The sequence below is a fragment of the Suncus etruscus genome, chromosome 2 (genome assembly GCF_024139225.1).
Source record: "Suncus etruscus isolate mSunEtr1 chromosome 2, mSunEtr1.pri.cur, whole genome shotgun sequence".
NCBI classification, from domain to species: domain Eukaryota; kingdom Metazoa; phylum Chordata; class Mammalia; order Eulipotyphla; family Soricidae; genus Suncus; species Suncus etruscus.
In genome coordinates, this window is record NC_064849.1 from 4,344,232 (window position 1) to 4,366,884 (window position 22,653).

The following is a 22,653-nucleotide window of genomic DNA, read 5'->3' on the forward strand; positions in this document are numbered from 1 at the left end:
CTCCTCAGTGAACGGACAGTTAAGGAGAAGGGAGAAGGTTCAAACTGTCAGTCTAGGGACCTGAGCACAAGTGCAACTTACTCCTGCCTTCGCTGTCCAGGGTCCACACTCTCGAGTCTGCACACTTCCTGCTGCACCCAACCTAGGGCCATCCCCAGACCCCTGAGAAGCGGCCTTAGGTGCAGCTCAGTCCGAATCTGGTTCTAGAGGCTCTATCCACCAGGACTGCCAACCAGGGCAAGCCAGCCCCTCACAGATCCGAGTTACGGGCTTCCTAGTCACTGTCTCAGCCATTCCCAGCCTGTCTCGGGCAGCTCTGACAAGCCATTGTCCTCTCCTCTGTCCCCACCATCCACACTGTCCCCACCATCTCCCCCATCTCCACTCTGAGATCTTCAGGGATGCACTAAATCACAGTCAGCCAGCCCCTGCAGCCTAAACTCAGCCTCAGCTGGAAACCTCACCCCATGATTTAAGTAAGCTTGGGTGCTTCTCCCCTACCCAGTGAACAGGCCATTTTGTAAGGCCACCATCCTGTCCCAAACAAGAAAACGAGTCAGAGAGTTGAGGGCCATGCTCCGCATACACTGTCGAATGACTCCCTCTGCCCCCTCGCCCCTTTTCCACCGCGAGCTGATATGATGCATCATTAGTCTGTGGCTAGGAGTCTGGACAGAAGGAACCCGTAGTCCCATGTGTCGGTGGGAGGAGGCAGGCGGGCCCTTGAGTACTGAGGTCCCCTGGGTGGATAGATAAAATCAGAGTCCTTATGCTTTTATAAGAGACTCTTGTGCCCCACTTAGTCCCTTCTGTAGAATAACGTTCTTGGATGGAGCTGGATGATAATGGGATGGTTGGAGAATAAAGAGATTGGGGGAGGGTGAGCGAGGAAAAGCAGGAAGAGAGGAGATGGCTGAAACATGTGAAGGGACAATAATGGAGATGGTTTGAAAGGTTACGATGGGCCACACATGTTGGCTAGAGCCTTGAATAAAGCTGATGTCTCCTGAAACCTGCCTGTGAGTTTTCTCCCCGCCGCTATCCTGGATCTGCAGACCTGTCGGCTGGAGGGGGTGGCAGACGCGTAGTCCGAGCTGTAGGAAAAAGGCCCCTCCAACCATCCCTTCACCATCCAGCCCCAGCCAGGGCTGTTATTTAACACCTTCCACCACGGAAGGCCACAAGGTGCTCAAAGGGTCTTTAATGAACCAGAATACAGCTCTCACCAGCACGCAATTCACCATACTGGGTCTCCAGAAACAAGAGAAAGATTTTTCTATGGTTGCAAATGCCCAGTTTGCATTCTTGAGTCCCCACCCCAAAGCAGGCAAGGCAGCCTAGGGTGATCTCAGGCTGGAAGCCAAAAAGCCCTCAGGAGACAGCTGTACTGGACCACCCAGTGGTGAGTCTTGAGCTTCCCTGGTCCTAAGCAGCCACTAGAGGATGTTGGTGGTTTTTTTTCCCCACCTCACCCCACACACACACACACACAGCCACTAGAGGATGTTGGGGGTTTTTTTCCCCACCTCACCATACACACACACACACACACACACACACACACACACACACACACACACATACACACGTGGGCGTGCGCACCAACCACAGAGGTCTCTAACCAAAGAAAGCCTCAGAGCAAGCCCTTGCATCCGCACCCTCTGGGCTTAACCAAATGGACTCATTAAACATCCTTCAAATGACCAAGTCAGTCATTTCCTTGTTTGTGTTTCTGGGCTTCTAGAGCAGCAGCAGGATACCTTCCAGGCATGCCAGGTGAGCGCTGAAGTGGCTTCACGTGGAGGTGATTAGCTTGTTTTTCCAAGGCTCTTAACAAGCCTTTCCTAGACTCTCTCCTCATTGCCGTCTCCAGGCAGACTTTGAAGAGAGCTTTTCTGGCCACAATCAAAGGTCAGGAAAACACAGAGCCTGCCTTGGGTGTGGCAGGGTTGGGAGCTGTGGGGCCTGCTGTCCTGTGGAGATGTTGTCGGAGCAGATGCCTGCTGAGCTCCAGAACATCTGCCTCAAAGCAGGAAGGCCAAAAAGCAGAGGGTTCTGTCATGGGCCCAGCCCCACAGCCCAGCCTCAGAGCTACAGAGGCCAAGTGAGCACCCTCGCAACAGAGTTGGACAAATGGGGCTTTGCCTTCCAGCCAGGACATGGGACCTCCCTGAGGAGAGATGCCTGCTGCAGCCACCTCAGCCCACCGTCCTGGCCTCACTAAACTCTCTCTTCTCTCTCACACACACACAAAGCCACCTTTCAACCTGAGCATCCCCAAGTTCAGGGAACCCTAATCCTTAGTCCACACATCCTCCATGTCTGACTTTTCTAGAGTACACAGGAACTGATGGAAATGCCTGCGGCCTTCCAAACAGGGAAAGCATGCAAGGCTGGGCAGAAGCCAGACAGTCCACACTGCCTGCCACCCGCACCTGCCCTGCACCCAGCACATCCCTTCTCCAAGTTCACCTGAAAGACGACACAGCCTAACCAGGGCAACCACGGTGGCCTTTTCACAGATGACTCATCTGTGAAAAGCACACAAAGATGTCTTACAAAGGGGCCGGAGTTGTGGCACAAGGGTAGGCCTGCACTAGCCTAAGACAGACTGTGGTTCTATCCCCCAGTGTCCCATATGGTCCCCTGAACCAGGAGCGATTTCTGAGTGCATAGCCAGGAGTAACCCTGAGTGTCACCAGGTGTGACCCCAAAACAAAAAAACAAGAAACAAAAAAAAAAGATGTCTTACCTACAACTAACTACCTGATATCCCCCCCAATGCATCCATTCTTTCTTTCTAAAAAGCCAGGTAAAATCGGCTAAAGCCATGAATATCAATATATTTAATCCTGGTGAGTTTGCCTCATCTATTATTTCCTTTTTCTTAAATTAATTTTCGTACTTTCAAAAGATCCACAATGAAGTCCATAGATCCTTCCATCAGGAAAAGGGCAGAAAAGCGCCACAAGGTCTTAGAGAAAGCGGAACCAGCATTTCCAATGAGCCCAAGGGGATAGGCTTGAGACCCACACCTCCTTCCCAGTGGCCTTGGAGCCCGGAAGACTCATGTCTAGAATCCGAGGCCAGTCCTGGTTTTGTGCCAGTGTGACGGGACCCTCCCTCCCTGGCTGCCGGGGGCGTCACTAGTCTGCATCCCGACACTGGTGGGTCAGGAAGGATGTGTCTCCCCTCTACGCAGAGGTTCCCTGGGTGTCACTGGTGGACACCCACCCTTTGACCAACTGTAGCGTCCACCCAAGCTCATGGGGTCTTCCTCACTTGGAAAAGCAGGCGGCATTGGCACGCCCAGGACAGGGGCTGACTGTGGGCCAGTTCATGTCTCATGTGTACATGTACATAACACACATGTATATGATGCACCGGGCATGTTGACACACCTGTACACAAGGTGGACATGTGCACGGTGTGTAAAGGTGTATGTGCTAGCACATGAATACATGCAAAGATAGTGATATTATGCATGAACACACACGCAGGCATCTGCACACAGGTGCAAACACATGAGCGGGCATGTGTATACCTGCATGGACGTGTGTGCTCACGGGCCTGCCATACATGATTGTGTCCATGTGTGGGTGTGGTCACAGCGCCCATGAACACGTACCCACAGCTGTGCAACACAGCAGCCTCAGCAGCACTCCTGCCCCAAGGTTCTGTGGCCCTGGCATCATCTGCAAGCTCCTGCTTTCAAACTCACACTGACCCCAGCACAGCGAGGGGTTGGGCGGAAGGCCCCAGAGGGTCCTTGTCAGGGTGCAGAGCCCCAGCCCCCGGTTTTAGCGAGGTAAGAGCACAGGGGCAAAGGCACATGTCCAGCCACGCATTTCCTCAGCGCCTGTTGTGTATGTAAATATTTTAGGGGATTACTATGTTACTCACCCTAACCTGATTGGTGATTGTGCCCTACCCTAGGGTGTGACCTGGCATTCTGCCCCCACCCTAGGGTGGTACCTGATTCTGCTTCCACCATTGGGTGGTATCTGATCCCACCATTGGGTGGTACCTGATTCTGGGGGATAAAAACAAGGGTCTGTGGAAGGCCGGGGCTTTTTGGCTGGAACTGAGGCTGAGTCTTTGGACTTCAGTCTTGTCCACCGAATAAAGCTAATATTTCCTGGGCCTGGAGAGATAGCACAGCGGCGTTTGCCTTGCAAGCAGCCGATCCAGGACTAAAGGTGGTTGGTTTGAATCCCGGTGTCCCATATGGTCCCCCGTGCCTGCCAGGAGCTATTTCTGAGCAGACAGCTAGGAGTAACCCCTGAGCACCGCCGGGTGTGGCCCAAAAACCAAAAACCAAAAAAAAAAAAAAAAGCTAATATTTCCACAAGCCTGACTGTCTGCGAGCTGTTTACCCACGTTTCACCTCAGAACCATCGGCTGGACAGGGTGGCAGACGCGTGCTCTGAGCTGGAAGAGAAAGGCCTCATCCTCCATCCCTCCATCAGTCAACCTCTTCAGGGGCTGACTTGCAACAAGCGCGCCGGCCCCCACGGTCACGTTTCCTCAGAGCTCGCCCCCTGTAGTCACTTGTTTCCTCAAGGCCCGCCACTCCAAGTCACTTGCTTCCTCAGAGCACTCCCCCCAACAATCCATACATGTTTCCTCAGGGCCCACCCCCCATAGTCACATGAGTTTCCTCAGGGCCCTCCACGTGAATATTCTTTCAGACCCGTCCCATAGAGCCTCGTGCTTCCTCGTGTCCTGCCCCCCCCACAGCCGCGTGCTACCCTAGGACCCTCCCCATTACCACACCCGCCCTCCAGGCACGCGCCCGCACCCCTGTGCTTCCTGCAGGTCCCAGGCTTCTCTGTGGGGCCTCCCCAGGCCTGGGAGCAGGGCTGCCTGCTTTGGGAATTCCCCAATTCTGAATTCCTAAGTGCAATTCCTACGTGAGCCTCGACCCACCTGGCCTTTCAGGGGCACCAGTCATGCCCCAGCTACACACACACACACACACACACACACACACACACACACACACACACACACACACACACGCCTGTCATTGCTAGCTTGGCATCACGTCTCAGCCCAAGGATCCAAACAAGGTTTCTTGGCGGAAAGTCTCCTGTGCATGCTATCACATCCGCCCTAAAGAGCTCTGACATCTTCCCCGGGAAACAAAAGAGGGTCACTCCCCTGCAGGACAGTCCACACCTACCCCAGTTCTGGGGACCAAAGCTCAGAAGCCCAGATCCTTCAGGATGGGGAGAGGACTGAGGCCGCGGTCTCTGCCAGGGGAAGGAAGGCCCAGCTACTAGAAGTTTGGGGGATGAGCAGCACCCCCTTCTCCTGCCCCCCAGAACCTTCTCCAGAACTCTGAACAGTTGAGCAAACCCAGACACGTGAGTGGGAGAGGCACCCGAGGACCCCATGTGGAAGGTGGCAGAGCAGAAGCCACAGGACAGGCGAGTCCCAGATGGACTGTCAGGAGAGCTGAGCTGGGGTCGGAGAGATAGCACAGCAGTAGGGCGCTTGCCTTGCATGTGGCCAACCCTGGAGGGACCTGGTTCGATTCCCGGCATCCCATACGGTCCCCAAGTCTTCCAGGAACAATTTCTGAGTGCAGAGCTAGGAGTAACCCCTTGCACTGCTGAGTGTGCCCCCAAAACCAATCGATAAATAAAGTTAAAATAAAATGGAGAACTGAGCTGAGATCTGTGGGCCCAGGACACTCCTTCCCCACCCCTCCCTCAACCCTGCATGGTGCTGGCTCCAGCCACACCCTGGCTCCACAAAATTCCCTCAGACCTAGACCTTGAGGCCTGTCTCTGAAGCTGCTCCTACCCTCCCAGCTGCTACCAAGGACATTTCCAGGGAGATAGAGAGAAAGGTGTCCCGGCCAGGCCCAACCTCACAACACGGCTCGTGGAATTAATTCTGTCATTTGCTTGGCAGGATTATTTCTGGGAGAAGAAATGGTTTTCTATCAGCAGTCTGAGGGTGGCTGAAAGCTGCCTCCAACGAGCCGAGCGGGGGCGCTGAATCTGGAAGGACCAACCTCACATGGCGTGTGGTGTGTCTGACTTGTCCAAGCACTTTCTAGTCTGTTCCAGACGTTTCCTTGGCAGTCTGGCAGGATCTCCTGTGGCAGGTGGGAGGTGGGCACCCAGCCCACAGGCACTCTTGGGGGGCCATGAGACTCTCACAAGGGAGGGGCCTCCTCATAACAGACAGCAGCTCTGTGACAGAGAAGCCGAGGCCACTGTAGGGACCCTAAATACAGGCTGGACCTCTGTGCCTTCCTGCTGCAAAAGGCTGAGCAGTGGGATGCAGTGCCACCGAGGCCGGGTGGGATGGAAAGGCAGCTGGGCTACACACAGCGGTGTGGCCACCAGTGGCATATTCACAGGGAAAATGATTGCCTGTGAACTGGGCACGACCCCCTTGGGACCTGAGCTACCAACTGATGCCCAGGACAAGGCTAATATGCCACCCAGCCACCATCCCCATGTCCACAATCACCAGGCAACTACTGTCAAATCAGGATCAATGCTCACTGTAAGTCACCCTGAAATATCCTGCAGGACCACACACATCCCCGAAAGGCCAGAAAATGTGTCATTAGGAACATTCTAGGACTGTGAGGGTGAGGAGAGGGGGTCAGCACATCCTAGCCTGGGATCACTGCAGACCCCAAAAGCATTTACAGGGGCCAGAGAATTAGCACAGCAGGGAGGGCATTTGCCTTGCACGCGGCCGACTCAGGCTCTATCCCTGGCAGCTCTTAGGATCCCAAGCCTGAGTGCAGAACCAGGAGTAACCCCTGCGCACCACCGGGTGTGACTCAGAAACAAAAATTAAATACATAAAAATAAAAGCACTTGCAGCTCTGTGCACCATCTCCACCATCCCTGCAGGGGCACCCATCCCCCCTCAGACCCCTCTCCAGTCCTCTGTCACCTCCATATCAGGTCTCTGTAAGAGGAAAGTCCGATGGGAGGAGTCAAGGCTTAGCCCCCTGCAGAGCCTCTGAGTATCTCCCAGTAAGAGAGTCAAGGAAACAGGCGGCTGATACAGGGCGCTGGCCAGAGCCCAAGGATGCAGGCCAAAGCCTTTAGCATGCAGGCAGCAGCCAGGCTGACGGGGCGCCACTTCAGCACCCCAAAGGGCTAGAACATCACCACTAAGGGGGCTTGGAAGACAGGGCTGGGGTGCCAGATGGCTCTGTGAGTCAGGAACAGAATGTGGAGCCAGTGCAGGGAAAGGATAGACGGGATAAAGTAGGCTGTGGAGACAGGCATGCGCTCCTTCCCCTGTCGAGTGGCCCTGGACCAGCTTCCCCAGGTGCCCACGCCAAGATGGGCACTGCCTGACTGCCCTCCAGCTCCTGGCCTCAGGGAAGAAGCACAGACGGGGGCTGGCACCTCCCCAGGGCTGCGGCCTTCCAAGGCTTACGGAGAGCCAGGGACTGGAGACCACACGTAGAAGGGGGTCGTTGTCTCTGGTGTTCCTTGCAGGAGAAGTTTCTGCGGCTCTAGTTTCCAGGTACTTGGCCCATCCAGGCTCCAACCCCCATGCCACAGAAACCTTGAGCACCCTGGCCTGGCCCTGGTGGTCTCTGTGCCATAGGTCCCAGATCCCATTGAATGCTGGAGCGTGACCATCACCCTGATTGCCCGGTTGGCTGAGAATTGCCGACTAGAGTCACAGGCCCCCATGTCCTCTTGGGAAGCCTCCACCAAAAAATGAGATGTTCCAGGCACTGGGGACAGGAAACGAGGGGACAGCCGGACATCAGGAATGAAGCTGTCCAGACTCACCAGCCACCCCTCTGCTGCCCTTTACTGAGAACAACATGTCTGAGACATCAGGGCCTGGGGCATCCCTGTGCCTCGCAGATTGGATCTCCCTCAGTCACGCCCACCTGCCAGGGGCCTCATGATTAGACAGAGAATGGAGCTCCTCCTCCCTTAGCACATGCCCATCAGTCAGGGATCTCATGATTGGCTGAAAAATGAAGCTACACACACAAACATGCCACACCACATGACCCCGCCACACCACACCGCACCACATCACCACCACCTAACTTAAGGTTGGCTCTCATGTCTTCTGTGTGTGAGGCCCCAAGTTCAAATACCCCCAAGACATAACCTTGCAGGATCTGAGCACTGAGCAACCCAGGGCCAGAGGAACAGTGGCCTGACTCCCATCTCTGGTCTGAGTACTGAACCATCCGATCTGATTAGCCAATCTCCCTGAGCATGATCTCGGGACCCTCTGAGTGTTCTTGGGCAACTCGCACCCCTAAAATATCATTCATTCCAACACAAGCTTCCCTCTGGGCCTAGCTACACGGTCCTACTGTATCATGTGCCTTCCCAGCCTGACCATTGAGCATCCAGCATCTTAATTGCCCGGCATTGAGCAAAGAAGAATGAAGAAGATATTATGAGTCCTTTGTTCTCTTTATCAACTTTTTTGGTGTGTTTTTGTTTGAGGGCCACACCTCACAGTGCTCAGGAGGTACTACTGGTTCTATACTTAGGAATCACTCTTAGCAGGCTACGGGAACCACATGGGATGCCAGGGATTGAACTCCGATAGGCCAGGTACAAGGCAAACACACTCCCCTTTTTTTTATTATTAATATTTTTTTTTTTGGTTTTTGGGCCACACCCGGCAGTGCTCAGGGGTTACTCCTGGCTGTCTGCTCAGAAATAGCTCCTGGCAGGCACGGGGGACCATATGGGACACCGGGATTCGAACCAACCACCTTAGGTCCTGGATCGGCTGCTTGCAAGGCAAACACCGCTGTGCTGTCTCTCTGGGCCCCTTTTTATTATTAATTTTTAATTAAAAACTATTAGCAGCACCAACCCTACTCCACAGAAATTAGTCTCGCCGAGCACTCCATCTCGGGGTGTGTTATCCCACTTTTCAAGGGCTTTATTCCTTTCTTTCTCAATGCCCAGTCCAAACCATTCCCAATTTGCCCCAAGATCCTAAAACTTGGACTCCAAACTAGCTGGCATGACCAACAGGGTGTGGAGTCCGTTCATCGTGTCTCAATTTTACTTCTTAGACAAAGAAGAGAGTGGATGAGACAGTGACAGACAAAATGGCTCACATGGAGCTACCATCTCTGCTTTAGGTGCAGGGACACGGAAAGCCAAAGCCACGCTGAGTAGCTCGGACATATTTGAACAGAGACCCTCCGTGAACACTCAAGTTCGCCCCGATAACTTTGTTATCGTGCTTCTCAGATGGTGCTCAGTGACTCTCTGCCTCTGGCGTCTGACACGGCCACTCTGGAGGTGCCTGGGTCAGAGACCACGAGGGACATGGGGCCTAGACCAGCGCCCAGTGGATATGACTGGCCGTGGCAGTGACTGTGACTGTAGTGAGTACTTGGGCCCACATCCCTGGAGCTGCTGGGGGTGGCACAAGTCTCCCCACCAGCCTAGAAGCTGGTAATGTGGGGTATAGGACCTTCGCCAGCTCAGCTCAGGGGAAAACCCCCAGAATGCCCCTCTTCATGCCGGTGTGTCCTCACAGGGGGCCCCCCTCCCTGCCTGTCACCTCTGATCTCATCCCAGGCCCATGACGTACATGTCAGGAAATGCCTTAAGGAAGCAAGTGAGCCTCGAGCTTTTCAAGGGGGTCCCACAAGTCTGCCCGGGAGGCTTTATCAGTGGTAATGAAAGGACCTCAAAGGACCCTAACTCTGCCCTCACCCTGCCCAGGACCTCAAGGGCTCTCATTTAGAATAAGATTCAACAACTTCACTGGGGGGGCAGGTGCAACTGTGTGCACTGAAGTGTATGTGTGTTAGCATGTATGTATGTTTATGTGAGTGTAAAAGTGTGTTAGTGAGTATATATGTGTGTATTAGTGTGTGAGATTATGTATGTACAGTGTTTAAGAGTGTATGTGTGGGGCCGGAGAGATAGCATGGAGGTAAGGCGTGTTTGGCTTTCATGCAGAAGGATGGTGGTTCGAATCCCAGCATCCCATGTGGTCCCCTCTGCGTGCCATGAGCGATTTCTGAGCCTAGAGCACTGCTAGGTGTGACCCAAAAACCAAAACAACAACAACAAAAAGAGTGTATGTGTGTGCTGGAGTGGTAGCACTAGAGGTAAGGCCTTGCAAGTATAGCCTAGGATGGGCCACGGTTCTATCCCTGGCGTCCCATATGGTCCCCAAGCCAGGAGGAATTTCTGAGCGCATAGCCAGGAGTAACCCCTGAGCGTCAAATGGGTGTGGCCCAAAAAAAAACAAGAATGTGTGTGTGTATGCAAGAAAGTATATAAACAAGTGGTTGAGTATACGTGTGTATGTGAAAATGTGAGTGTGCAAATGTGTATTCTGGGGTTGTGTGTTTGAAAATATGGGAGTGTGCGAGTATGTAAATGTGTGAGTTTGAGAATGTGTGTATTGGAATGTATGCATGTGGGCGAAGGTATGTATGAGAACGAATGTGTGTGAATGATTTGAGTGTGTGCATGAGTGTGCTGCATGGGTATATGTGTGTTTTAAAGTGTAAACATGTGAGTGTGGAGGCATGTGTAAAGTGTGGGAGTGTACAGATGTGTGTGAGACTTGTGAGTGTGCAGGCATATGTGTGAGAATGAGCACAGATGTGCGTGTTCAGGTGTATTTGAGTTATGAGTGTGTGAGTGCAGGTACGTATCAGTGTGAAGGAAGGACAGAAGAAAAAAAAGAAAGAAAGAAAGAAAGAAAGAAAGAAAGAAAGAAAGAAAGAAAGAAAGAAAGAAAGAAAGAAAGAAAGAAAGAAAGAAAGAAAGAGAGAGAGAGAGAGAGAGAGAGAGAGAGAGGGAAGGAAGGAAGGAAGGAAGGAAGGAAGGAAGGAAGGAAGGAAGAAAGAAAGAAAGAAAGAAAGAAAGAAAGAAAGAAAGAAAGAAAGAAAGAAAGAAAGAAAGAAAGAAAGAAAGAAAGAAAGAAAGAAAGAAAGAAAGAAAGAGGGAGGGAGGGAGGGAGGAAGGGAGGGAGGGAGGAAGGGAGGGAGGGAGGGAGGGAGGAAGGGAGGAAGGAAGGAGGGAAGGAAGGAAGGAAGGAGGGAAGGAAGGGAGGAGGGAAGGAAAGGAGGGAGGGAGGGAGGAAGGAAGGAAGGGGAGGGAGGGAGGGATGGAGAGAGAAAGGAGTCAGCATGATAGTTGAGTGTGAGACTGGCCTCTGGCCTCTTCATTTGAGGTAGCAGCCTGAGGATTCCTGAGGAAAATGAGGAGCCCAGGAGAGCACCAAGGAGCCAGGGGAGCCCTATGTAGCACTGAGGAGCTCAGGGAGCCCCGAGAAACTGGAGGAGCCCACACACCCTCATCCCCATGTCCAGATCTGGTTGCCTTTCAGACGAGGACACAGACAGGTGGGTCCCAACTGACCCAGGAGCTCACGGTGCAGAGATCTGATCCCAAAGGAGCCAGAGGAAGGGCAGAATTTTCTAGAAGTCTGTGTCTCCCCTCTGGGTTCCAAGAAGAAGCATCCGTCCATCCTCACAGGGGACAGCTAGGCAGGTCAGTCCCGCCTCTCCAAAGGAGGCCTATATGCACCCGGCATGGTCAGCTCTGGGCTTGGTCAGCACCGGGCTTGATCAGCTCTGAACTTGGCCAGTATTGGGCTTGGTCAGCTCCGGGCTTGATCTTGCATGCACCAGGCCAGCATTGAGTCCCCATACAGACACCACCATGTCACACAGTATGAGGCCCCTGCAGCCTTTCTCCGGCACCAGCACCCATCAAAGCCCAGGTCTGGGGGTGCTGCCCTACTCCACATGCCACCACACGAGAGGCCCAGAGCACCCATCCTCCTAACTGCAGTCTCCCATGAGCCCCCCCACCCGAGACACCCAGACCTGGCCCCCCACACTCGGGCCCGGGAGACACCAGAACATTCCAGCGAGGCCAGGGGCCTCAGAGCCAGGCACAGGGGCTCCCTCAGTCACCCCTGCTCAGCCGGGGGCTCCTTGCCGCCCAGCAGCTGCCGCAGCTCTTCCGAACGCCTCCGCAAGCTGCTCCCGGTAGGGATGGGGAGTCTCATGGGTCCGTAGGAGGAAATGGGGCTCTGAGACAGACAGACGAGGGCGGGACCCCGCTCACCCCATCGCCCTCCAAGCCTGCCACAGGCAAACAGACCCACAGGAACCGGCAAGCCAAGGGCCACGTGCAGCCCGGTGAGACCCCAGTAAAAGGCCCCACACACAGCTTTGGCTTCCAGGAGTCACACACTGCACCCCGCCTGGCCCCCCGACCCTCTGACAGAGCCAGTGACAGCTGCCTGCTCACGGGCACCGTCCCCACCCCCCCACACACTCACATACATGAACACACACACACACACACACACACACACGTCCGTTCTGCTGGTAACATCTGCTCCCACAAATTATTCAAGTCCGGTTCCAGACGTGAATTGACAGGTTCTGAGCAGCACCAGCCCCGCTCAGCCAGCTCCCGGAGGAGAGTCAGGAACCCTCTCCTGGGGGGGCACAGATGACCAACTTCCCCTAGAGGCCTATATGGAAAGCAGGTGCATGCAGGAGGGACCCCAAGAGAAGCGGCCATCTCTTCTTCCCACAGGAACCCGAGCAGGGAATGGGCCTCCCTCAAGCCAGCTCAGGAGGATGAGGAAGCAGAGAAAGAAGGAGGAGGAAGAGCAGCAGGGGGCTGGGGGCATCCTGTCAACCCACCGGGCCACCTCCCCTGGTGAAAGGAAGCCTGGCTCTGACCACCCAGCAGACCCACCCAGTGACCTCCAGCCGACCCACCCCAAAAATAACTTTGCAGGGCACTTGGGGGCACAGGGACCAGGGGAAGGGGCATTCGGAGGAGGCTGAGACCTACCTCGGCAGACACCGCAGGCGGCTGGCTGGTGGCTGGTGCCTGTCCCTGTCTGTGTCGGATTACCAGCCGGGCCAGGGAGGCTCAAGGAGAGCAGGGGGCGGAGGGAGGGCGGGGAGGGAGGCAGGCGAGAGGGAGGGAGCGAAAGGGCATTGGAGAGGCGGATTGGATTCGGCTGGAAATGATGCATCGGTTTTCTGCAGGCAGGAGAGGGAGGCGGCGGGGCGGGGGAGGGGAGTCGCCGCCACGCAGCAGGCCAGAGACAGGACGAGCAGGTGTTGGAACACGCACACGCACGCACACACGCACGCACACACACACACACACACACACACACACACACACACACACACACACACACTGCGACTGCCTGCCGGCCAGGCCCTGCTCTGCTGGGCTGTGGATAGCGGCAGGAGCCCTGGGAAAAGCAGACCCATGAGGTTCGCCTGCTGATGCACCTGCTGATGGTGAGGGGTCCCCTGCAGTTCAGGGCCCAGATGCCAGGAGAGGGGACCCCTTCCCTGTACCCACCTTCGCCCAGCCCCTGCCGAAGGGAGGCAGGGGAGAGGCTGCCGGTGCCCTGCGCCTCCCTCTGCCCGTTCAGCAACTGCAGAGACGTGCCAGCTCCTAGCAACGAAGAGCAGGAGCCAGGGCCAGGGTCGCTGTACATGTAGTGAGGCTCTGCACACACACGCCCTCAGACACATACGCATCTGTGCGTGCAGTGAGGCTCCACATATATGCCCTCAGGTACACACATATACACACATGCATCTGAGAACACATGGATATGCCTGCATATACCTACATATCTGTACACCTGGACCTACATGTCTATACCAACATATGTGTACGCTCCTGGACATGCATCACATGTATATTCACCTAGGTACACACTTATACATTTATATAAATGTACCTGGATATACACACAAATGTTCACATGTACAGATACCTACATGTGTGTCCACAGCAGACACATGTACTCTTGTGCCCATGTGTGTAGACATTACAGGTGTTTTCGGTTACACATGTCCTCTGGCAGCACGTGTGTGTGCAATTACCTACATGTGTATCACATGTAATGTGTAAGGCGCACACTTCCCTCCCCACTGTTTGTAACCAACACACCCAGACACTCAGCTCATCCAACAAGGTGGTTCCAGCAGGCCCCAACCAGGCTCCCTGGGACCCACAGGGCTGAGGGTGACTCATCAGAGGGGGTCCTCTGGGTGAACAGCAGAGACCCCTGAGAAACCCCAGTGGCTTCTCCAACTGGTGGAGACTGACTGCGATTCCAGGAACGATCCTAGACTAGAGTTCTGGGGGAATCTGCCCCCATGCCATCCCCCGAGTCCTGTACTGAAGGACCTACCAGTCCTGGAAAAGAGTCAAGGGGGAGAAGTGGGTAGAGGCAGCCATGCATCTAACCGGGTGCTATGAAGGCAGAGGAGCGTTTGTCTGGAATTTGTACCATGTGGGGAGAGGGAAGAGCCCTGGAGGAACTGGGCAGGCCGGGGCCCCTCAAACAAGAAGGAAGGCCGGGCTGGCAAAGTTTGGGTGAAAGCCAGGAGCCTGGCCCCAGCTACCCACTGTCCTGAGTGTGTGACAGGGACTCCAACCCACCTGCTGGTATGACATGGGCACAGAGGGACAGGAACAGAGGTGCTCTTTGAAATCAGCACAAACAGCCCTGGGAAGCACGTTGCTGGGTGTCTCCTGCCACAGTGACCCCACCACCACCACCACCACCAGCATCAGCCTTGGGCAGAAAGTCCCACATGGGGCCCAGTTCAACCCAGCTCATCCTGGGGCCATCCAGCGGTGAGGAGGAGGAAAAGGAGGAGGCAGCAGCAAGCGGATATCTCTGTGCTAGGCTCTTCTCTCAGAGCTGGGGGTCAGCAGAGATTCTGGAACCCACAGAACTGATGACAGAGGCCGTGGTCACCCAGAGGATAGCAGGGGCCACACTGGTTCCACAGGGCAGGTGCATGTCCTCAAGGGGCCCCCACCCAGCAGGAAGTCGCTGAGGCTCCAACTGCAGGAGATGCATCTATGCTCCCGGTGGACTCTGGTCCTTGAGTGGCAGCTGCAGGACAGGATATGGCCACTGTGGCCTCACTGCCACGTGGCCCTGTAAAGGGCTGACAAGGTCTCTTCACCACCTGGAACCAAAGCTCTGCAGGCCTGCGAGAGGCCCCAGAGAAAGTGAGGGACCAAAGCACATGGTCGAGACCAGCGAAGGCAACAGAACACGCAGGATCAACTTCAGATTTGGTTTTTTGTTTGTTTGTTTGTTTGTTTGTTTGGCTTTTGGGCCATATCCAGCCATGCTCAGGAGTTACTACTAGTTCTGTGCTCAGAAATCATTCCTGGCAGGCTCGTGGGGAGGGGGGACCTATGGGATGCCAGAGATCAAACCTGGGTCTGCTACGTGCAAGGCATAGGTACTCTCTGCTATGGTATTACTCTGGTCCCAATGAGAGATTCTTGGTTTGTTTGTTTGGTTGGGATTTTTGGCCACACCCAGAGGCACTCAGGGGTTCCTCCTGGCTCTGTGCTCAGAAATCGTTCCTGACAGGCTCCCATATGGGATGCCAGGAATTGAACCCAGTCCATCCTGGGTTGGCCACATGCAAGGTAAATTTCTGCTGCTGTGCTATCTCAATGAGAGATTCTTGGAGATGATCGATAACAGATAGACGGCAAGATGAAAACATAAACAGGATGAAAAGGAGGATGGTGGGGCCGGGCGGTGGCGCTAAAGGTAAGGTGCCTGCCTTGCCTGTGCTAGCCTTGGATGGACCTCGGTTCGATCCCCCGGTGTCCCATATGGTCCCCCAAGCCAGGAGCAACTTCTGAGCACATAGCCAGGAGTAACCCCTGAGCATTACCGGGTGTGGCCCAAAAAAAAAAAAAAAAAAAGAAAAGGAGGATGGTGATGACAGTCTGGACCACATGGAGGACTTCGATACTATTCTGCCTGCTTTTCTGTCCATGTCCAAGTTTCCAAAGTCTAAAAGGGTTTCAAACTCTTGGCTAGGGGCCAGAGAGATAGTACAGTGATAGGGCATTTGCCTTACAAGCAGCCGACCCAGGACAGACGGTGGTTCGAGTCCCGGCATTCCCTAGGGTTCCCTGAACCTGCCAAGAGCAATTTCTTTTTTGTTGTTGCTTTTTGTTTTTTGGTCACACCTGGCAGTGCTCATGGACTCTACTCCTGGCTCTACGCTCAGAAATCGCCCCCCGCAGGCTCGGGGTACCCTATGGGATGCCAGGATTTGAACAACTGACCTTCTGCATGTAAGGCAAACACCTTACCTCCATGCTATTTTTCCAACCCCACCAAGAGCGATTTCTGAACACAGAGTCAGGAGTAACTCGAGTGCCACCACAAAAAAACAAACAAACAAAAAACAAACAAACAAAATCAAACTCTTGGCTAGTGCTAGCCTGTGGGGGGTTTCTCCAAGGCCAAGACCAGTGGAGCTATGGCTGAGTCCTCCCTGGGAGACTCCTCTCTGCCCGCTGTTTTCTTCCCAAACCAGCATAGCAGCGGCAGTGGCTCAAGACACCGGCCCCTCACTGGGGTCTCCACTTCCTCTCCAAGGTCTGTCCATGTCCAGCCTGGCCTCTGGGCCTGGGCTTCTCCATGGGCATGTGACCTTAGGAGGGGCTCATAGCATGGCCAGAGGCAGCAGGTGCACTTTCCCAGAGGGCCACGGGCTGAGAAGTTCTCCTCACACAAAGCAGGTTTGCAACTTCCCTGAAGAACAGCAGTCTTGATGGCTCAGGCTGGCCATGCCCAGAGCTAGCCACAGCCCATGTGGAGCTGTTCCCCGCCATCCTGACAAGTGACTGAGCTGGGATCTCATGGGGTCTGGAGGGAAGGATTCTTGAGCAATGTTTGCTATTCTCTTAAAAAGGAGATGCACACAGCTGTGACGGTTGGAGCGGTGGCAGTCACTCTGAAGTCGAGAGAGCTCTAGGTCAGCCCTGATGTCCCTGAGCCAATGGGTCATGGTCAGCAGTGGCTGTGTGCACACCTATCACAAGAGAAGACAGAGACCACTTGGGTTTAGACACTCTTCATGACGGATGGTTCTGATGCGCTGATCAGGTCCATTTTTCCTCAAACTTATAACAACTTTTCTTTCTTTCTTAGACTTGAGAACAATTGTAATAAAATATACTCATCATTTTGTCTTAGGTTCCCTCCCATAAGAACCTGATCATCGGTTAAATGGTGAACTCGCACCTTCCTTCCTGGTGGATTGGGCACTGCCATGAACCCATGACCTCATGGTTCTGACATGCATTTGTCTGTTTGGTTTTTGGTGTTATTCCTGGCTCTGAATTCAGAAATTGCTCCTGGCAGGGTCAGGGGACCATATGGGATGCCAGGAAACGAATCAGGGTTCATCCTGTGTTGGCCACGTGCAAGGCAAACTCCCTACCACTGTGCTATCGCTCTGGCCCCTCTGACATTCATTTGAATCCAAGTGTTGGGTTCTTTGGTTATGGACATTCACAGGTACCCGCTTGCTGCCACCTGGCAAAAACCACAGTAACCACCAGCCAACCCATGCCCACCTGCCCCCGTGCCTGACTTATGCCTCATACCTTGTGAGCAGCAGCTGCAGGAGCAGGGCTGGGGTCAAGCTCGAACAGGTAAGTGAAGGCCTCAGACTGCAGAGGGGAGAATGCTCTCCTTCCAGCCAGAAGGCATGGTGAGGATCCCCCAAACAGCTCTGACAGCCAGATTCGCCAGGGCAGAGGGAGCACAGGGCCTACAGAGTGCACGGGATGTGGCTCAGGGTAGGAACCAGATACCTCACCCACAAGGGCAAAGCCCCAGACGTGGCCAATGGAACCCGGGGTCTCCAGACCCTGGGACAAAACCTAAGTGCAAACGTGTCTGTCCAATTCAAGCCTGTAGCCACAGCAATGCCACTGAAAGAGCTTCATCAGGGTCAAGATTTGATGGTTACAAGGCCAAAGTGATAGCACAGCGAGAGGGCATTTGCTTTGTACATGGCTGACCCAGGTTTGATTCCTGTTATCCCATAGGGTCCCCCAAGCATTGCCAGGAGTGATTCCTGAGCAGAGTCAGGAGTAGCCCCTGAGTGTCATAAGATATAGCACAAAAAAAAATTGATCATTGCAAAAAGCTCAGACAAGGCACATTTTGGTCCCTGGACCCTTGTGAAGATGCTACACGTGTATGCTGCTGACTCATACACATGGTCCCATGTACATGTCGCCCGAATCAACCCTCTTGCGACGTGGACTTTCTACTTTCATGCTGTGTAAAATCACCCCACGCCCTGTATCTCCAACCCCAGGTGAATGAATCCAACTCAAGGCTGCACATGAAAGAATCGAAACAAGCTGAAACTATTTATAAAACATGTATAATCAGGCAATCTTATGCCTGCCTGCCAGACTGCCACTTTTTTTGTTGTTGTTTTGTTTTTTGGATCACACCCAGCGGCACTCAAGGGTCAGTCCTGGCTCTACGCTCAGAAATCGCTCCTGGCAGGCTCAGGGGACCATATGGGATGCCGATGGAATTCGAACCCCTGTCCTTCTGCTTGCAAGGCAAATGCCCTACCTCCATGCTCTCTCTCCGGCCCCAACACTGCCATTTTTTTAATTTTATCTATCTTTTTTTTAAGTTTATCTATCTTTTATTTATTTATTTTTGGTTTTAGAGCCACAACCAATGGCTCTCAGGGGTCACTCCTGGCTCTGTACTCAGAAATCACTCCTAGCTAGATTGGGGGGGCATATGGAATGCTGGGAATAGAACTCAGGTCAGCTGCATACAAGGCAAACACCCCCACTGCTGTGCTATTGCGCTGGCCCCAGACTACATTTTTATTGAGTCCAGAGACCACCCCTGGGTGGGGCAGTAAGGACAATATAAGGACAGATAGCTCAGGTTGTCCTGAGCCAGTCCCACCCAGGTTTATAAGGAAGACAATCTCTGTTTTGGAGTAAATCCAAGTTGTAAACAAACATACAAAGGAACCAGGGATGATCTTTGTTTTTGGTAAAAGAAGGTGTAACCTAACAACTGCCCCTTTTTGTTCACAAAATTGAGAGGGGTACATAAGTCATGTTCTGTTGTTCTCTGAAAGAGGTGGGAACCCCAGATCAGAACTTACAAAAGTAGCTGTTATTTTGCATATGCACAGTAAAAGTTGGCTGTAATAGTATCAGTTTAACCAGTATACATCATTCTAAAAACAATCAGCTTTTTTTGAATCTTTGTCTTATACATCTCACAATACTTTTTCATAGACTTCTCTGAACATAAACATTAGAACCTTTCTTTTTTGTTTGTTTGTTTTTTTTTGTTTTGTTTTGTTTTGTTTTTTGGGCCACACCCTGTGACGCTCAGGGGTTACTCCTGGCTATGCGCTCAGAAGTTGCTCCTGGCTTCTTGGGGGACCATATGGGACACCAGGGGATCGAACCGCGGTCCGTCCTAGGCTAGTGCAGGCAAGGCAGGCACCTTACCTCCAGCGCCACCGCCCGGCCCCCAGAACCTTTCTGAAGATATACTTAATTTGAAATTTCTTAAACATTCTTACACCAAACACTGCAATACAAATCTAGAACATTTAAGTTCCTTTTCCATAAACTTCCTTTAAAAAAAAAATCACATGAACAGGGGAGTTAGGGGGAAAAATCACAAAAACATTTCTGGAGATATGTATAGTTTGAAAATAAGTTTGCTAAAACATTTTTTTTTTTGGTTTTTCGGGCCACACACATTTGATGCTCAGGGGTTACTCCTGGCTAAGCGCTCAGAAATTGCCCCTGGCTTGGGAAGACCATATGGGACGCTGGGGGATCAAACCACGGTTCTGATCCTTGGCTAGCGCTTACAAGACAGACACCTTACCTCTAGCACCACCTCGCCAGCCCCTGCTAAAACATTCTTATAATGAGCACTGTAATAAGATTCTATAGTATCTAAGTTTCTTTTCCTTCGATTTCTGCAGACAAAAACATAAGAATATTTTGCAAACATAATTTTGAGAATAAGTTACTAAATAATATATAAATCAAACATCACAGTAATTAGGAAACGTTCACTAGACTAGCTGAGAACCATTAAAAATCTAACATTATGGCTGGAGAGATAGCATGGAGGTAAGGCAGTTTGCCTTGCATGCAGAAGGTTGGTGGTTCGAATCCCGGCATTCCATATGGTCCCCTGAGCCTGCCAGGAGTGATTTCTGAGCATGGAGCCAGGAGTAACTCCTGAGTGCTGCCGGGTGTGACCCAAAAACCAATATATATATATGTATGTATGTATATATATGTATGTATGTATGTATATAAAACATTATGATTTCCCCAGAACTGTACAAACTAATATTAAACCACTAGAGTTGGATACAAAATTTTCTTTTTAGAGTGGGGCATAGAACTAAACAGTAGCTATAAAATCTAATATAGGAAGAACACACATTTAACCAGCACTATAGTGACCGATGCAAATAAGATTAAGAGATTAACCTAAAAGAAAGTTAATTTTTTTTTGCGGTAACCCAGGTGCAGGAGGTTCTGAAAGCAACTTCTCAGTTGGTTTTCAGCTGGGCTTGGATCCTCCATCTTCACCTTCTATGTTAGGCTCCTGGGGTCTCCTCAAGAGGCTATTGCAGGTTGGAGGGCCAAGGTCCTCACAAAAGGCACCTCCAGTAGAGGAAAGATGGTAGAGGTCAACATCTGGGACACTGCCCAAAGTCTCCAGCTCTCTCCCCTTCACTGCCTGCTTCTGACCCGCCACTGGGGCCACTGCCACCATAGGTGGTGGAGCAGCTGAGCGAGGACAGGGGAAGGAATTGACAGAACCTATGTCAATTGGGAGAATATCTGCTACCTTTCACTGGCACCCCACAAGGTCTGAATACATTAGCAGCTTTTGGACCCCTTTCATTTCACGACATCAAATTCCAGAAGTCTCCCCATCGCCAACACTACACAGAATCTTCCTGGGATTGTTTCTTTTTTTTTTTTTTTTTTTTTTTTGGTTTTTGGGCCACAGCCGGTGGTGCTCAGGGGTTACTTCTGGCTGTCTGCTCAGAAATAGCTCCTGGCAGGCACGGGGGACCATATGGGACACCGGGATTCGAACCAACCACCTTTGGTCCTGGATCGGCTGCTTGCAAGGCAAACGCCGCTGTGCTATCTCTCCGGGCCCTCTTTTTTTTTTTATAGGAAAGAGAAAGAGGGGGGCGAGAGGGAGAGAGAGAAGGAAGGCAGGAAGGCAGGAAGGAAGGAAGGAAGGAAGGAAGGAAGGAAGGAAGGAAGGAAGGAAGGAAGGAAGGAAGGAAGGAAGGAAGGAAGGAAGGAAGGAAGGAAGGAAGGAAGGAAGGAAGGAAGGAAGGAAGGAAGGAAGGAAGGAAGGAAGGAAGGAAGGATGAATTTGGAGGACTAGAGAGAGATAGTACTAGATTATTTCTCTTAATAGTTGTTCAATAAAGAAAGACATCTTCTTTGGTGTCATTTCTGTTGATAAATCTGTAATCATTTCAGACATTGAACCATTTGACAATGCCCAGAACTTGGACTGCCAGCACTGGCTTGTCCACCTGACTCAGGGCTTGAGGTGCAGGGGAATCTCTGGTTGAGCCATTTTTCAGACTCTTGAGTCTGCAGCAATGGTAGCTGGCTTGTCACTGGCTGCTCAGGGCTGGGCAGGAGCTCAGGGCTGGACACAGGAACAGCAGTGGGGTCTTCTAAGAGAATGGGCAGTGGAGTCGGCCTAAACCACACACCAGGAGATGAGTTTGGATCTAGCCCTCTTCTTCACTCAAAGAGCAGGGTTTTTATACATTTACTTTAGCAAGTCATTCTGAGTTGGCAAGGAAGACGGGGGTGATCAATAGTTTACGTAGCAGGAAAACATGTGGCTTCTGTGATGTATAGATAATCATCAAAACATTCTATAGAATTCATTGACATCCTCCTTAGTACAATGATTACAATACTTATTGATCTTTACCAGGAAATCACTTGCTTTGGGCCTAGGATTTAACAATACCCTAATTTCCCAAAGTCTCCGAAGTCTGCTAAATCAACTTTGTGGCTTGAATGCCCAATTCCTTTTTATGGGGGGGGGGGTGTTTTGTGTGGCTTCCTTCCTTCCTTCCTTCCTTCCTTCCTTCCTTCCTTCCTTCCTTCCTTCCTTCCTTCCTTCCTTCCTTCCTTCTTTCGACTGCATGTCTAAATTGGATTTTGTCTTGATGCTAAGATTATTTTATTTTGGGGGGTTTTAGGGTCCCATTCGGCAGCACAGGGGTTCTTCCTGGCTCTACACTCAGAAATCTCTCCTGGCAGGCTCAGGGGACCCTATGGGATGCTGGGATTCAAACCACCGTCCTTCTTCATGCAAGGCAAACGCCCTACCTCCATGCTATCTCTCCGGCCCCCAATGCTAAGATTATTTTTAAAACCAAGTGGCCACGGCTCAGGGCCAGATGCTCTGATTCTTCAGTAATTTTCATATTCTTATCTCCTATAGTATTCCTATACTGATCAGGAAGACCTGAAATAACCAGACCTCGGCACTTTGATTAGTAACTAGGAAACAGTTTTGATTTACAGAAGTCTTGGTAGTCTTTAGAGCAGGGGTCTCAAACTCAATTTACCTGGGGCTGCAGGAGGCAAAGAGGGGTGAGGCAGGGCCGCATAAGGGATTTCACAAAATAAAGTCCTCAAACGTCATTATTAACAGGTTTTTTTGGGGGGGGGGCTACACTCGTTTGACGCTCAGGGGTTACTCCTGGCTATATGCTCAGAAATCACTCCT

The 22,653-nt window shown here is 52.2% G+C and overlaps 1 protein-coding gene across 7 annotated transcripts in view; it reads right to left on the bottom strand.

Moving 5' to 3' along the window:
• The window catches only part of RIMBP2 (RIMS binding protein 2), a 60,238-nt gene extending 47,335 nt beyond the window's left edge, over positions 1-12,903 (bottom strand). For 5 of the 7 annotated variants that reach the window (XR_007492890.1, XM_049769194.1, XM_049769191.1 and 2 more), the window contains exon 1: positions 12,828-12,897. The gene's annotated coding sequence lies outside the window, so the exon portion shown is untranslated. Of the gene's footprint in view, positions 1-12,827 lie in introns of all 7 variants that reach the window. The other 2 variants (XM_049769192.1, XM_049769195.1) reach the window with 2 other exon arrangements.
• Positions 12,904-22,653: the final 9,750 nt, after the last annotated feature.